The 16,640-nt window shown below is 40.1% G+C and overlaps 1 long non-coding RNA gene across 3 annotated transcripts; it reads left to right on the top strand.

Annotated features, from left to right (window-relative positions):
* Positions 1–13,678: 13,678 nt before the first annotated feature.
* Positions 13,679–16,500, top strand: LOC128444918 (uncharacterized). Of its 3 annotated transcripts, XR_008339205.1 has the most exons (6): positions 13,679–13,786; positions 14,195–14,377; positions 14,997–15,081; positions 15,209–15,273; positions 15,842–15,989; positions 16,220–16,500. It is a non-coding gene; the product is annotated as an uncharacterized LOC128444918 (long non-coding RNA). The 3 variants fall into 3 exon arrangements; XR_008339206.1 differs by lacking the exon at positions 15,209–15,273; XR_008339204.1 differs by having other exon boundaries at positions 14,997–15,989.
* The last annotated feature ends 140 nt before the right edge of the window (positions 16,501–16,640 follow it).

Genomic DNA, 16,640 nt, shown 5'->3' with positions numbered 1-16,640 from the left:
TATTGCATGGATTGAACACCTCATAATAATGTAATTCAAACCAATCCGGTTGGAATTTTATAAAACGTAGATAATTTGACCCTCAAGAAAGGATCGCATCACTCTAACACCTGTTGCAGAGAGCACCGAGGACTCAGGTGCTTCCTACTCGAGACTGTTGCTCTGAATGTGCTATAAATCAAAATACCATTAGAGGTTATTCTAAAAAATAATGGATTTTTGCAATGTTTTCATGTAAATCACAAAATGAGCAAATACAGCTTACAAATGGCCAAAACAATAGTGAGTATGGACATCCAAGGAAAGTACAGTCTCACTTAACTCCAAGAATTAACTAAGTCCACTGTGTCCTTCACAAAAGCACAATATTCTGTCCACACTCTGTAGTCCTGCCCTCAGACCTCAGCAGAGGAACATAAAGGAACAAAACCTGAGCCATCAAACCACTAAAGTTAGACATCGCCTGTGTTGTCTCTGACGAGCCGTGTACAAAACACAGTACGTCGCATCCAGATATTTATCGGCATCTACTTAAATGTACATCTCATTCCCATTTAAAAAAAGCATTTTCAAAGAAAAGCTACATTGGCTCAATACTAATTCTACATTATTTTAAAGAATAGACTAGTTATAGTAGAGTGCTCCATGTAATCACAGCAGTGAACACGTCTATGTAGTCTCTTAAACAAACTAGTTTGGAAACTGCTACTTGCAGAAGTGAAGTCTCATTGGGTCAAACAAAGACAACATCCTATTCTTGCTCAAATGTTATGCAGGCTTCCGTCCAACAGGTCCACTGGTTACATAAGCCGAAAACAAAGCATCTATTTCTACTCCTACTTTTTTTCTCCCAAGCAAGGAGATTTACACTGTGACATGTCTGGAGTTACGCCTGACTGCATTCAGACTGTTTCCTGTAACAGCCCGTTAATTACATGACAACGTTTTTTTTTTTTCAGCTATTTGTTCTTTACAAGGTTACACAAAAAATTTTAAGAGCAGTTTAACTGTAAGAATATGCATATTTAACATTATGAGAGCAGAAAGCTTCTGCACACTCAACATAAGCCGCTCATGCTTTCACATGAAAAACACAAGGCGGTAAGAGACTGTCGGTGCTGCAGCAAAAAGCTAAAGTGGATTTTGTTACAGAAACAACAGGTATTGTTTTTAACACAAAGCAGCAACTTTTGCAATAATTAATTTTCTTACGAGGCAATTTTGCTCTTGCAGAATGAATAAATAGCTGACAAAACCTTATAAATCAGGTAATGTGAACATTTTATAAAACTTGGCTTAATAAATGAAGTACATGCACACTTTAATTGAATCACAACAGCATATCTGAGCAATGTAAACAGTGCCCTGGTGACCTGACTGGCCTGTTGGTTCAAAGCAAACCAAATCTGACAATGTAGTGCAACAAATACTGAGGAGGTGGCCGGGAGTAACCAGAGTCTGTCACAAAGAGGAAATCTGTAAGTGTTTGAACAAACTTCTTAAGCTAAATCAACTGTAGCTAATGTGTGCGTTTGGCTTTGTCTCACCCCCTCCCTTTGCATAATAGAAGATGTCGTATCCAGGAAGTCCACAACAAGGTATGTGGCTAAAATAATTGAGAGGTGTAAAACTTCAGTGAGACATACACACACAACCTCACACACGCACACACACAAACACACACTGCTGGCCCACAGCTGGGGGACTGCAGTTTTAGCTGAGCAGGCATTTCCCAAAGCAGAGGGAGGAAAGGAAAACAATGAAGGAAACCCCAAATAAAAAGCTTCACAAACTCTACAAAGACACTCTTTACATAAATCAGCAAACTGTCCTTTGAATTAATAGCATGGTCTGCATTTACAGCTATTTTAAAAACCATGGAATAGGATACTTTAATTTCAGCTGGCTTTCATCCTCAACTCAAGGCTCAAGTTAAGCCCCTTTTAATACCATTTAGCTCCAGAAACTCTACACTTTTACATAAACCAGCAAACTGTCCTGTGAATCAAAGGCAATGTTTCAATTTGCAGCCATTTAAAAAAAAAAAGGTAATGTCAACATTTACATTTAAATATAATTTTCCTCCTCAACTTAAGGACCAGGTTAAACCCTCCCAATATTATTTAGTCCAACAAATTCTACAGTTTACATAAATCTGCTAAATTGTCCCTTTGAATTAAAGCAAATGTTTCAATTTGCAGCTATTTTAAAAACAAGGGAACAGCTAACTTAAATACAAGCTACTTCAACTTAAGGGTCATGTCATGGTCTTTTAATAAAACCCTGACAGCAAAACCACAGCAAATAAACACATTTGTTTTTGTTTCTGAATAACTCGTGTGTCATAGTGACATAGAGGAGCTTTAATAAAACAATCCTGAGTTATAACCGATCCCTCGGGTTCAGTCGGTGTGGTGAGAGTTTACAGTAACAACATGGAGACCGGCGAGAGAAGTAAGAAACAATACCCCAACAAAATAAAATCTACTTACACCAAACTTCGATGGAGATTTGGAAAATAAAAGCACCGTCAAAGTGCGCCGAAGCAACAAGTCTCTCCAGGAGGTTTTTTTTTTTCTTCCGAGTTGGGGCGAAAATGCTCCAGTGGAAGCTCCGGCAACAACTCCCGGCTGATCCAACTACGGAGAGGAAAACAGCAACGATTTGAACCGTCATCTTGTCCAAAAGGCTCTTATCGGTGCGGTGTAGTGGGGTTTTTTGGGGGCTGCTCCCGGATCCCCCCCAGCGGGATCTTTGACGAGGGTCTGACGGCGGACGAGCGGCTGCCGAGGCTTTTATACAGGGGCGTAGGAGCGGGCTTGTTTTCGGCGGAAAAATGTGAAAAATGTCAAAGATTTGTGTCGCTGCTATGTCAAAGCCGAGAGCTGCAACAGTGAGTGTTAGAAGTGAGCATCCTGTTGCAGCCAGCGGCCATGCAATGTGTGTGTGTCTGTGAGGAAACACACGACCTGACGCTACACGGGAGAAAGAGTGAGCACCGTCATTTTCCATCAATACCACAACAGAAGTCTACACTTCGAATACCTGCGACTGCCAACGAAACTTACCTCGTTATTGATATCTCATTTAAAAATGTCCCCTGCTCTAGGTTGTGTGATGTTACTGGGTATTTCTTTTTCTCTCTCTTTTTTTTAATACTATGTCAAGTTATTGTGGTGTTTCTGAAGCCAGCCCGGGGAGAGGATTTCAGGGTGAGTCGCTTCGCGCACTGACAAGAGATGCGAAGAATGCTCGGAATGAGGCGAGGAATGAAATGAACGCGAGGAAGCGAGTTTGTGCGCCGGGGCGGAGCGAGAGGTGGCGTCATCCCGAGCCCGGCGGCGGCGGCAGGCAGCCCGGGCAGCGGGCGGCGGGAGGCGGCGGGGAGGGACCAGGCGGCTCCGGGAGGGAGGGGAGGCACATCCCGGGGAACGGACGCCTTCAGGGGCCGGCCGCAAAGCTCAGAATTTACAGCTCCAGGAGGCTCTGAGTATCGATCCTGGCGACGCGCATCAATTTATGATATCAACACAGAGCCAAGTCCCCTTCTCGTTAACCTGAAGCAGGGGTTCCCAACATGTGGGTCAGGACATCCTAGAGAGTTTCCAGAAATGAAATAGAATTAAAAAAAAAAGATAATAAGTAGTAGGTACAGTTTTACATTTAAAGATCCAGTGTGTGAAATTGATCTATGGACAGAAATTGAATATAAAATAATCCTCTGGATGTTTTGTACACATTGTGGGTTTTTTTTACCCTAAAATGGGCCCTTTATATTTAAATACTATGTATTCCCTCTCCAGAGGCCGTCATGTTTGTTACAGTAGCCCAGACTGGACAAACTTAACCCCTTTTGAGTTTTTCTGACAACTGAAGGTTACCACAGGTTCTCTTCCATGTTTGGAAGGGGTATGGACATTCAGATGCAATTTGCAACTCACCACTAGATGTCACTTAATCTGACATACTGATCCTTTAAAGTGGAATCGTACACTCACTCAGCATCACATTTCAATTCAGTTTTAGCATCACATCACAATATACAGTATCTCAAGGCCCTTTACGTGGTCAGGTCAAGACCCTAAAGGGATAGTTCACCCAAAAATGGAAATTATGATGTAGGGGTGGGTGAAGTGTGTGAGTCCACAAAACACGTTTGCCGTTTCAGGGGTAAACTTTGTTGCAGCAGAATCCAATGTAATTGAAGTAACTTGGGGATAGACAAAAAATACTAAAAAATGCAAAGAATATTACAAGGAGAAACAAAAGGACCTAAATGAGACACAAAAAAACAACAACAAAATGAACTAGGTGACTAAAAAGAGATGAACAGTACCATGAAGAAATGCAAATAAATACAAAAAAAATACCAAAAATATCAGAGACACCGAATTGACATCATTAAGAAACAAAATTTCAATAATGTGACACAAAAATACTACAAATTGACGACAAATGATGATTAAACACAACGTCCACGACAAGATGCAAAGCGACTCAAAGGAGATGCAAAACTACCATGACAAAATGCAAAGCGACTACAAACAACCAGAAGAACATCTACAAAGGAACATTTCAAATGGCAACCAAGAACCACATTAAAGTTACATAACCTTTTATTTATTTATGTTCTTATTACGTATTCAGTTATTTACTTATTTAATAGTGAACTCTTTGAAACTTTTGTATGTCATAGCAGGATCACATGTCCTGTGCTTTAGATCAAATTCTGTTGCTTTCACACATGCAAGTTCAAACAGTTATAGACAGAGAGCCCACTACTGTGGTCCTGTCTGAACAAGTCATCCATTAGAATCCAGCGTTTGACACCAATCCTTTAAAAGAAAGGGATCTGCGAAGATGAACGACTGCTCCGCTGAGGACATCCATCAACACCTTCTACCACCTGTCTGTGCACGTTCATCTGAGAGAGAAACACAGGGAGGTGTGCGAGTTTATTACGCTTCGTACTGGCTCATCTTTCAGTACATTTTTTATACTTTCTGTCTTTTGGTTCCAAGATCTTGAAAATATACACCTCGTGCTAAAGCCACTTTCAAAACAGTCGTTGTCCTGACACTATTCGGCTGTTGCTCATACAAACAGCTGTGACATTAAAGTCTTTAATGTGAAATGTCTACATGTTGAACATACCAACAGCTCTCGCCCATGTGTCAGGAGTGAAAGAAAATGCTCCGACACGAGAAGCCTTCAGTGTCAGTGCATGCAGGGGAGACTGCGTTTTGTAGTTTACTGATCAGAATTATTACGGTTATAGATACATGAATTCCTGTGGGTCTGCACTGTGCAGATATTGTACGCCATCATTCCTTCAAGATGGGAAGGAGAAAAGCCTCCGAACAAATGACTCACACATCAAGACGGACCTGCGAACACACTATTAACCAACCGGTCCACACACCTGAATGACCATTTAGGTTGTTTGTCGCTAACCCGCCCCATAGAAGGGAACCAGTGGGTCTACAGCACATTCATTGCCATGGTAACATTATTAAAGGCACGGTTACGGTTGTGGAACATTCACAGTTTGGTTAAGTTTGGGCACAAAAATGTATAATAGTCTTGGCTTAAATATGTATAGACCATTGTGTTTCTCTATACATTTTTAAGGTCTTGACCTTCTATGAAAAATTCCTTGAGATAATGTTTATTATGATTTGGCGCTTTACCAATAAAATTGGATTGAATTGACTTGAATATGTGATTCCTTAAGGTTAAAGGATGTGCAGTGTTAAAAAGTAAATAGTCATGGTATGAGGCCCCTTCCTTTTGAAGGAAATTATCAATTGGATTTTTTGAGTAAATTTACCCACAGTGAAGACGTGGTGATAATCCAGCCATTGAAAAACTGACCTCTGATCTCAGGAGCTGCCTCCATGTCCTTTTCACAACCTGAACGTCAAACGTCCATAAAATATTCTTCAGATGGTCCCACTTATTTTTTTAAGTAAAACTTTTCAAAGTACTGCACTTTATTTGAAGGAAAATCTTCAAAAAGATAACGCTTTTGGCTGCACTGCATCAGTGTAACTCCTATGTAGGTTAACAATGTCAACTACATGCCAATACAGACTTCACTGGACTTGGCCTCATGTCAAAAGTGAAACCTTTTTGTCATACCTCTACTCTTACTACTCTGCTCTACACTATCCTGTACTTCGCTCATACTTCACCGTGTGCCCACCAGGAGACTGTTCTCCTCCCTAAATACTGAACAAGAACCGGCTAACTGACCCAGTTCTCAAATAGCTCTACAGTCGTTTAGAAATAACAGTAATAACAAACACTTTTCTATCTACACATCAGGCTATGTTCAGCAAAGATAATCTGTGCAAAGACCAACATCTGCATTAAAATGCTTTGTGCATTGACTGAACATATACCGTAAGTCCTGAGTGGTTTGCACAGACTATATAAATATGGACAACATGACAGTTTCCGCCTCCTCCATGTTAGTGGATGGGACATGGACCCCAAAAAAGTACACATCAAATACATTTTTAAAGAGGGTTTGTGTCATTTTAGGTCGTTCTGATCATACTGACTTATTTTTTAGGTAAATTTGGTTTCAATTTATTACTGGAGGTTTTAAAAACAGGATGAAAGCTCTTGATTGACAGCTGAGACTGACTCACGATTGGTCGAGGCCGTGTCTCGGCGGGACCTCTTTACGACAGCTCCATTCCCAGACTCTGGCTCCACATGCACCGGCAGCATGTGGGCAGCAACATATATCTGGGATGTTTCAGTTTAAATTCTGGATAGTGGGAGGAAGCGGCCACTGATGTTTAAACAACAGCTGTAGTTTGTACTGTTTTTTAATCTGACTCGTTATGTGTCGATGAGCTTTACCAGCCAAGCTTCTTTCTAATGCTTTTACAGACTTTTCACCATCATGCTATATGTGTAATGTGTCCCACTCTGTTTAGATTTTCCATCTTTTCCTAAAAAGTAAAAACAGATCAAAAAGAGTCAAATCCAAACCCTATTGCAATATTTTTTTCTGTGTTTAACTCTCTCGCTAATACCTTCACTCTACTGTGTCACTCTCAACATCGCCAGCTGAGATAAAATACATCTGAGGACTAATTTCATGAACCAATTTGGGAGCTTGGGGATATTATAGATAATAGGAGCCTAATCATTAAATGCATGCTTCAGAGAACGGCAATCAGCTGTTCCGAACCAGTGCAGCTATAGTCTCTTCACAGGGGTCTTAATTCCTGACTCCTGGCTTGATAAGGTTGTCCTGTGCTGTGGCATTAGTTTGATATGAGCGTGCTGCTCTAAGACCTCAGAGGGAGGCCACGGTGCAATAGAATTAACCTGCTTTAGTCCATTTTACGGATCTGCACGTCTGCTGCTGCCGCTGCTTGGCCTGGTCTGGTTCAGCATGGCCTGCAACGTCCTCTAATCAGACGGCTGTGTAAGGTCAGGTGCTCTCCCTGGCTCTCTGCTCCAACTGCTCAGCTGGCCACACTGATTCCCCCCATTCAGAGATAAGAGCAGGACCAGTGAGGGCCACTCACTGGTTAAAGGAAAAGTAGTAGGGAAGCCTGCATCCCAATTAATACCGATTCTGATACAATACACTGTGTTTGTGCATGTGTTTTTCTATACATATATTTAGTATGAAAAAGTGTGCCTGAACAAAGCTGAGTTTGAAATGGTTTAAAATATCTTTGGAAATGTATCTTCATGAAGGAGTACATATCAAGGAATTTGTTTAAACCACACTTTCAATTGAATTAAACAACTATATGCAATAATACAAAAAATGACACAAAGTACAACAAGATAAACAGTGTATATATCGATCAAATGTTATGTTTAACACACACTGTAAATACTGTGCCAGTGATGATTCAACTAAAGGTTTTACTTGTGATTTGATGAAAATGTTTTATAAGTATAAAATAAATCAATGTTGATTTAATCACTCTTAAATGCAAAGTATAAAAATAATTTAATGTAATGAATTGTACTTTTAAACTCAAGCTTACTTTTAGTGAGAAGGCAAGACAGACCTCACTGACTGAGACATTTAAACGGACAGAAATCAAAGACACATAGAAACATATGTTTATCAACTGTGTTATTCAGGCTGGACTCGAGTAAAGAGAATGGGGCACTAGTGCAGACCTCAGTGACACATCATCTCACTTCTTGGTCCTACTTTCTCATGTGACAGGATTTTCCTCCTATAGTCAAAGCCTCTGAGAAGGAAAACGAATACCAAAGGTAAGAAAACATCATACATTTTTAAACCAAAAACAAATAATTAAACTGTGATAAATGCGAGAGGTGCCGTGTAAAGAGGGGTAAACATTAGGAGGTCATAAAGGACAGAATGAGAGAAATGTGTCACCCGATAAAACTGAGTTCTAACAAACTATTATTTTTATTTATAGCAAATTCAGTTTCAGATGCCTCAGTGTCCTAATGCATTCACTCTGGTGTTCCCCCCCCCCCCCCCCCCACGGTATTAAACAGTTTGCATACCTGCTATAGTTGCCCACAAATCTCTTTATCTCAGCGACAGCTCATTTTCCTGTTCAGGAGAAAGTCGTGCCAGGAGGACACAGACATTAAAGACAGATTATTGCATAACCAATGTTTATAATGTGATTATGAGCAGATGTGCGCGCAGATTGTATCTGAGGCAGAGGATTTTGTGATATCGCACAGATGCATGTTTTTAGAGCAGAGCTTCATGTCCTGCCATCAAAAGAATCAGTGCACCGGCAAATTTCTGCCATCTGGCAAAAAATACTTGGACCTTCGGTATGACACAAAAAATCCAGGAAGGATTATTTCTGCAGGAACCAGGGTTTTAGCTACTGTTTTTGTATATACATATGACTATAAAGGCATAAGGTTTGTAAAATAAGAACTCCTGGCATACACTCTTAGCCTTGAAATTGTTGTGTTTAGAAAAAGCAGAACATAAGTGTGCATGTTCAAATAGCATGGATAATACGAAAGAACATTCAAGTAGAGAACATATGATTGGTTCTCCTTTTTTCCAAGGCCTTAGAACAAATCCATAATAAACATATATGAGTTCCGGAACCTCTAAGGGACATAAACTACTCATCCTTTGTGTCAGTCAGGCTAAAGTCTCCTCTTTGTGTTTATGTTGGGTGGTTTTCTTAAGTGCTGCCAGGACTTCTGTTGTTCCGTATGAGAGGCAGTCAGGACTGTGGCACATGCATGTGCACAGAGGCTTGTTTGGTATAATACAGAGGTTTATAAAGAAAAAAACAGGACTGCAATTATGCCTAATGGCTGGAAATGCTCCCGCTCAAAACATCTTGGCATATGGTGTCTGATTATGGGTGATCATTCTTCCTCTTTTTGGTGAAAAAGCACGAGCTTGCAGGTCCTGGGTTTCACTGATGATAGTGGTTCAGAACAATGGGCCATTGAAATTCATCGTCGCCGTCCCAGCTTAAATGTCAGAGGATAAGGCTGGGAAGAAATCCAGGGCTCAATTTACGGTGTCCTCAACCAAAACTAAGAGCAGCTGGGATGAGGCTATGAACTGGAACAACCCTCGAGGATCATTTCACCAGAGACTCCAACATAAAACATGCAGTATAGGATTCACATGCAAAGAGATGATTGTTTTCCTGTCACTGTTGTCCTAATTATGACCTGATAGTTTACAGAAGGGGTAACAAACTCAAGGGAGTATGAAAACAAACTAAAACTATCTCTATAAAAATTGACTAAAAGCAGAAAACAGTTAATAGCACACGGGGCAAAACATTGTGAATGACAGAACACGATTGTATCGGTGAGACTTTGCTCCCTTAGTTTCATCCCCCCCCAATCACCACTGTGCTACAAATTCACACGTTTCATTTCTGGACAGTGGTGACACGTCGTCCATCTTTATATATATTCTGTGGTGCAGCACCATGAACCACTTTGAAGAGAGATGGTCCCTGTTTGTACACGACTCTGCATTGTGACTATATCCAGACTCCCAGAAGAGGGATTTGAACGTGAGATCTTGGAGGTGGTTGGATGTAGTTGGTTAATATCATTGATGAAAAAACTATAAATCTCCCCAGCATTTTTCTGTCCTGTGCATTAATCCTGGGAATTGGTTTATATTCATGTGTTGCGTTAACTGTTGATTCAGTCCTAAACCACAGTGGTAAGTTAAAAATACCTAATAATCATAAAGAATGCTCTAAACTCTCAAAACATTTAAGAGCTGGATATGTGAAATATATTAGAACAAAAAAAGTACTGAGCATCCAATCTAAAATCTATCGCAATTAAATGATGCTACTACAGGCATGTTCTTTAAATTCAATACAGAAAGGAAACTCTGCGCGTAAAAAATATTATTGAAATAATGATCTGTGAGATTTTAAATGAAAGTTATTTCAGTTTCTGTATCTTTAATGAATTCACCAGAACAGTGATTGAGGTTTAACATGTGATTGTCATGTGCAGCTGCCTCACACTCACTGTGCAGCGAGTGTGTGTAACGTGTGTAACAAGAACAGTGTTGTCATTGTCTGGCATCATGTCGCACTCTACAAGGCTTAATTCACTTCTGGTTTCCAGACTCGCTGCTTTTCCTTTTTCACCCACTGGTTTGTTTGGTTTCCACTGATGAAACACAGACAGATCCACGTCCAGCGTCTCCTCATGACATTTGACAGAGCTCGGGCCAAACTCACTCTGAGATGTCTGAATGAAATTATCTGGATGGTTTTGAATTGAATGAGATTTGTCAATGGTGGCTTAGTGATCCTGCTAACACAATTAGAAAAATACACATAGAATCAGGCTAAAATATAGTTTGGGTTTTTTCTCCCGCAAGATTTTAGATTTCAGACCAGTGTAATGTTGGTGAATTAAACTCATGACTAAAAAGGCAGCGTATTATAAATTAAATTATGAAAATTCAACTAAATAGAAATGCACAAGATAAATCATTAAAGGTTATTTAAAACCTATAGCTAATAATCTGGACCATTGTCAGAACATCACACACAAACTCGGAGCACATTGAACAGACAGAGCTGCGGAGACTTGATTTGAGTGGGTCGATGGAATTTGGAGGTTCAGATAAAATCAAAATTTGAATTTGAGTCTCCACTCTGTGGATTTGAAGAAAAACAATTTCAAACTCTGAGGAACCAGTTAAAATTCTGAAAAGGCAGCGTGCAATGTGTTCAAGGAATTTCAATGAAATTTAATCAGTTCAGTTAATAAAATATGCACTGCTGATTTGAGAAATGATTGCTCAATATTTTTGTAGCTTATCGGCACCGATGCACAAATTCAGTGGAATGACATTTGAAACAAGCCTCTGGAAAAGAAAGAGAGGAAATCTGAAAATGTGTGTGCAGCCGTAGAACAATTCCAAAATCAGACATACTCTTAATAAATCCTACCGTTAAATGATAATACTGGAAGTGGAAAAGCTGCAACTGATTTTTAAAAGAGAAATAAAGTTATTTGGTCTTTAAAAGGTGGAAAAACCACAACCACAACAGTGTCATGTTCCACTGGTACTTTGAAGTTCCACTGGTACTTTGAAGTACCACAGGTACTTTGATGTTCCACTGGTACTTTGAAAACGTACAACATCATAGCCACCTATTCAGTCAGCTCACTCCACCGTCACTGCCTGGAGGAAGTCAGAGCATGGACACAGGCCTTCACAGAATTCACCAGTAATGTATCCACTATAGCTGCACTAAAAACTCTCTCTCCCCTCCTCCTGGATCTAAAACCTCAGAGGTTTGGATCTTTCTTTTATCTAAAAGTATCTTGTCTCTGTCGCAACCTTTCCAGATTCCATCACTGCAACAGCATTCTAATTTGCACAAACTTAAAACTTCCCCACTTATACCAGTATGTCCAAACTCCCCCTTAAAGTAGCCTCAAACCATTAGCTCGATCACTGATGCATTAACAAGAGAATATGCTTTTTTATCTTTCGATGTATTTGTACTTTTCTTCCTTTGTTTGCTCCCACCAACTTTCAATACTGTGTCGTTCCTGCTGCTTTGTTTTTACACACAACTCTTTCTCCTCATTTTATAGACATCATGCATTATACCATGTGGTTTTTATTTTCAAGAATTCGTCTAAGCCACTGATCCAAATGTGTTTTTGTGGGTTTGAATCAGTTTACTGTGTTTCAGTGTGTGTGTGTGTGAGTGTGTGTGTGTGTTCTTTTCCCTGCTTGTATTTATATTTGAAACTTTTATTTCATTGCTGCCTATTTGGCAATGAATCTCTAGCAGAAGATGTTAAATAAATAATATAAAGCAACCTTAAGTTTTTTTAAAAGCTATATTAGTGGTATTATCATTTGATCGTTTTTATTATATTCAATCTATCTTCCCCTCGCTCGTTTTACCCTGTTCCATTTCCCTCTTCTCTGCAGGTGACAAACATTTAATAATTCATCCAATTTCCCCCCAAAGCAGAAGACTTTATCATTTTTAACCAATGCAGCGGAAAAATAAATAGATTTTCTCAACTGTTTTATAAACTGATTGGATATTGAAGAACTGGTGTATTTAGTTATGTAACACCAGCTGGAGCTCCATGACACGTCTCTTCTAAATCAAGACGTATTTTAAAAGTCTTCTGTACTCACAGTCTTAATGTCATATGAGGAGCTTTTCTCTAACTGGTGCTCAGATTTGGTGAATGGGATTTCAACAATGTGCTTTTACACTGGTTGAATTTTCCTGCCCGGTGCTGGTGATCGAAGACATTTTAGAGAAGAGGTTTGGTTTATTGTTGCTGTAGACAGACAGGAGCCCCTCTGACCGGCAGCATCACCAGACTCCGCTTCACTCATTTGTCCAGCGGGAAACTAAGTGTATTTTTTTTCTGCGTTCTGTTATTTTGCATGAGATCCTCAGATGTGATTTGAACGTTGAGACTTATGATTCAATTTTAGTCGGTTTTATTTGTTTGGCGCTCGATCGTAACATACGTCACCTCAGGGCACTTTACATGGTGAGGGCGAGACCTTTCAATGCAACCCAGTCTCATCAGAAAATGTTCAATGGCAACGTTGGTCCACTTGGACCGACGTTACCATCTCACAATCTGGCCTCTCAGATTGTGAGATGGTAACATTTAGTCCTCCCATTGTTTTGCATTGGCGTGTTCTCACGTCACGTGACTCTCAAGCTCCCGTCTGCGGAGAGGAAAAAATGGCGGAGATTCCTTGTTTTTTCAGATAAAAATATAATTTTGTAACTTAGTTTGGGCATAAAAATACATTCTGACACCATTTCTAGCAAGAAATGTGGTCTTTGCTTCCACAGTCTTCAGCCAGTTCGTGCTTATGATAAATATTTTAATAGTTATCACGCATGTTTTTATCGTTGCTATGATGGTTGCCATGGCACCACGGGCGCAGCTTGGTGTTTAAATCACAGTCCCTGCGTGGTGTCCTTCAGTGATCGTGAATGTTATTCATGTTATATAATAGTAATATTTGAGGCTAGATTACATCTCTAATGAGAAGGATCATGCGAGTCTGTTTATACCGAGGCCGGCCCGAGTGCGCGACCGGCCCGAGTCCGCGAGCCGAGCGGCCCGAGCGGCGCGAGCCGAGCGGCCCGAGTGCGCGAGCGGACCGAGTGCGCGAGCGGACATGACGTGTGGCTGTCGTAAAAACCCTATTTGTAAACAACCAGCCCTTTAACTCGGGGCTGCGTCATAAACACGGCGCGCTTGGAAGACCACGATGTCATCTTCCTTCTGTCAGGTAAGTAGTTTATTGTTTTTAAAGATCGTTACGATCTAGGTTTACAGTCCGAGTGCGGAGAGAGTCCGTCAATCCACACTATGGACGCTGTTCATCAGCTAATACGCCATTGTTAGCCACATGCTTCAGCCCACGGTAGCCTGTGCTACCTGGGAGGTGAATACATGGTTGTTGAAAGCAGTTCAAGACGCTTAGCTCATCATTGAGGGACGCTACAATATAAATATAAACATGAATTTGATTTATGAATGCTTTAGATTAATAAGGAGTGTATTTGTCTACCATTACTCCACAATATCAGGTCAATTTGCTTTAATGTATAGTATGCACTATGACAATAATGTTTCCATGTTATGGAGTTGCGATTCATTTTATAAAACAATTGCTATGTTCTGTTTTTTAATCAAGGAGGATCCAAGTGAAGCTACAGGAGTTTCATTAACGTCAACAACTTGGACCAAACAGTTTGTTTTGCTTGATGAAGAGCAGGAAGGGCAGCCTGGAGAGAAAGAGAAGCCGGGTTGAGCCCACTACCATCATCCACGTACCACGAGGAAGATGAGGGAGAGAAATGATCCTACCATTAAAGAGGTACTTTTAAGTTACATACCAGAAAAAACATTTTATATAATTTGCCAAATATACATTTTTATTAAATCCCCAAAGTACACTTGCTGAAATACAAGTTAATATCACACTGAAAGAATTTTGATCAATCATGCTTCCCTGCTGTGATTGTTTAACTAGGAAAACAACTTTTTCCACAGGAAGGCAAGTAAATTTAAGGAATACATGTGCAAAGTTTTCCTCTGTTATGTATAATGATGACCCCCATCAAACATAATGTTAGCAATATTTACACCTTTTAATTTATACTGTTTATTTCTGTCTACATGTGTGAATTTGCCTTCATTAGTTTCAGAAAAGAGCGATGATGTATCGGTCAGTGGGCGGCAGCACGAGACTCCGCAAACTAGTCTGTAAGCAAAGTAGACCAAGGCATCGAGGTTGCGGCCTGCCATCATTGTTATTTTGCTTAAGGGACTGAATATGTTTCATGTAGAAATATTAGCATTTCCCTTATATCTACCAAAACTGCTTGTTTCACAGACTGCAGTTTTGTTTTGATCCGATGTGGTGTGCAAATACAACCGTATCTGCAATGGGTTGTGGGGCATTAACATTTGTAACTCTAATTTTGTTTTGACAGACTGAAAAGAACGTTGAGAACATCACCACTCTACAGGAAGACACAGTCCAGTAATGGGTGTCAGAAGTTCAGTAGTGAACGACAGGTACTGTGGAAAAATATGTGTCATTGTTGTACAATGTCCTTTGACTCTGTTTAAACAAGGTCAACACAAAAAGGTTTGATTGTAAACTGATATCGGTATGAATTCATGTTATTCTCCTCGTCGAAAGAAACAAACAATCCAAATTACCTGCAGAAAGCCCTTGATGGACGCTTCAGCTGCATCGTCAGACTGGTGAGACAGCAAGATGCCAACTTTAATGCCAATTTATTTGTGTAACATTCTGTGACCAAATGTATAGATAACTTTTTGTAGATTGTAAAAATAGATAACCCATTTATTACAAAAAAACTACACTAGAATTATCGCACTGCGTTGTATGACTCCGCTAACCAGAGCAGTGTCCGTCTACATATTTCTACATATTTTCTCTCATATAAATGACACTGTATCTCTTGACAACTGAAACCATAAGATGAGGTCAGTGTGGCCTTGACCTTTTTACTTTAAGACAAATACAAAGTTAGACAATCCGAAAACATGCAGTTATGCCTCCGGCGACTCGCTATTGCAGAGGCATTAAAACCGTAGTGTAGTAGATTGGATTTTATTGGTGTTACATTGGACATCTTGTATGGGTACACCAAAAAATATATTTGGTTTCACATTCTAGATGGCAATAAGCAGAGTCATCAACTCAGGAAAAATATTTCTGTAGAAAAGAAAGCCTTGTATGTGTGTATGTATACATACACACAAACGCACAATTGAGACGTTTTTGTCTTTTATCATATATTCTCAGGCAGTACTGATGCATTTACTGAGAGGGGACGTGAGGGCCTACTCTGCGTGCTCAGAGTTCAAGCCCAGCAGGCTGCAGCGGGCCTGACATATTCTGGAACAGCAGCACAGTCTTTGGATGACTCCTCTGAAGATGAAAACATGGCGAGGTACTTCTCCACTGATGAAGAACTGTGAGGGCTGTGATTAGCTACACTCTCTTGCTACAATGCTACTCATGCTACTCCCTGGCAGCCTTAGGAAGGCATTAGCTTGCTGTGTGGTAGCTGTTAGCTTCAGCATTTTTAGTTTTTAGTGGCCTGTCTGACGTTTATGTTAAAAAAAAATCAGAGGGAACCATCTTCATAATTTAACACTATGGTTTGTTTGTGTCCTTCAGTTCTTCTCAAGAGAAGCAGTACAGGTGTGCCTCAGCTCCACGGTCCCTCCTGCAGCCTCCGCTCCTGATGCTAACCTCATGTCTCCATCACACCAAGCAGCAGACCTGGATTGACAGACCTTTCTCCAGAGCTGCCCCCTCCCTCTGAAACCCCCCTCTCCAAAACACTATTTGTGTAGTTTTTAAAGTATTTTTTGCATGAGAATTGTTGATCATAACATTTCCAGCAGATGCCTTAATATAATGTTTGTGCACAATAAATGACATTGATCATAACATAATGGTATTTCCTTGCACTTCTACACCATGATATTGTCAGATAAGATGCTGATTACATTAAAGCAGTGAATGCTCTGCTTTAAGCAACATAAACACACAATGATTCAATGGATCTGAAGTAGAATGGGCACATTACATTCTG

This window comes from Pleuronectes platessa, chromosome 1 (genome assembly GCF_947347685.1).
Source record: "Pleuronectes platessa chromosome 1, fPlePla1.1, whole genome shotgun sequence".
In the NCBI taxonomy this organism is placed as follows: domain Eukaryota; kingdom Metazoa; phylum Chordata; class Actinopteri; order Pleuronectiformes; family Pleuronectidae; genus Pleuronectes; species Pleuronectes platessa.
The sequence above is the reverse complement of the archived record's forward strand: the minus strand, read 5'-3'. Positions and strand labels throughout refer to the sequence as shown.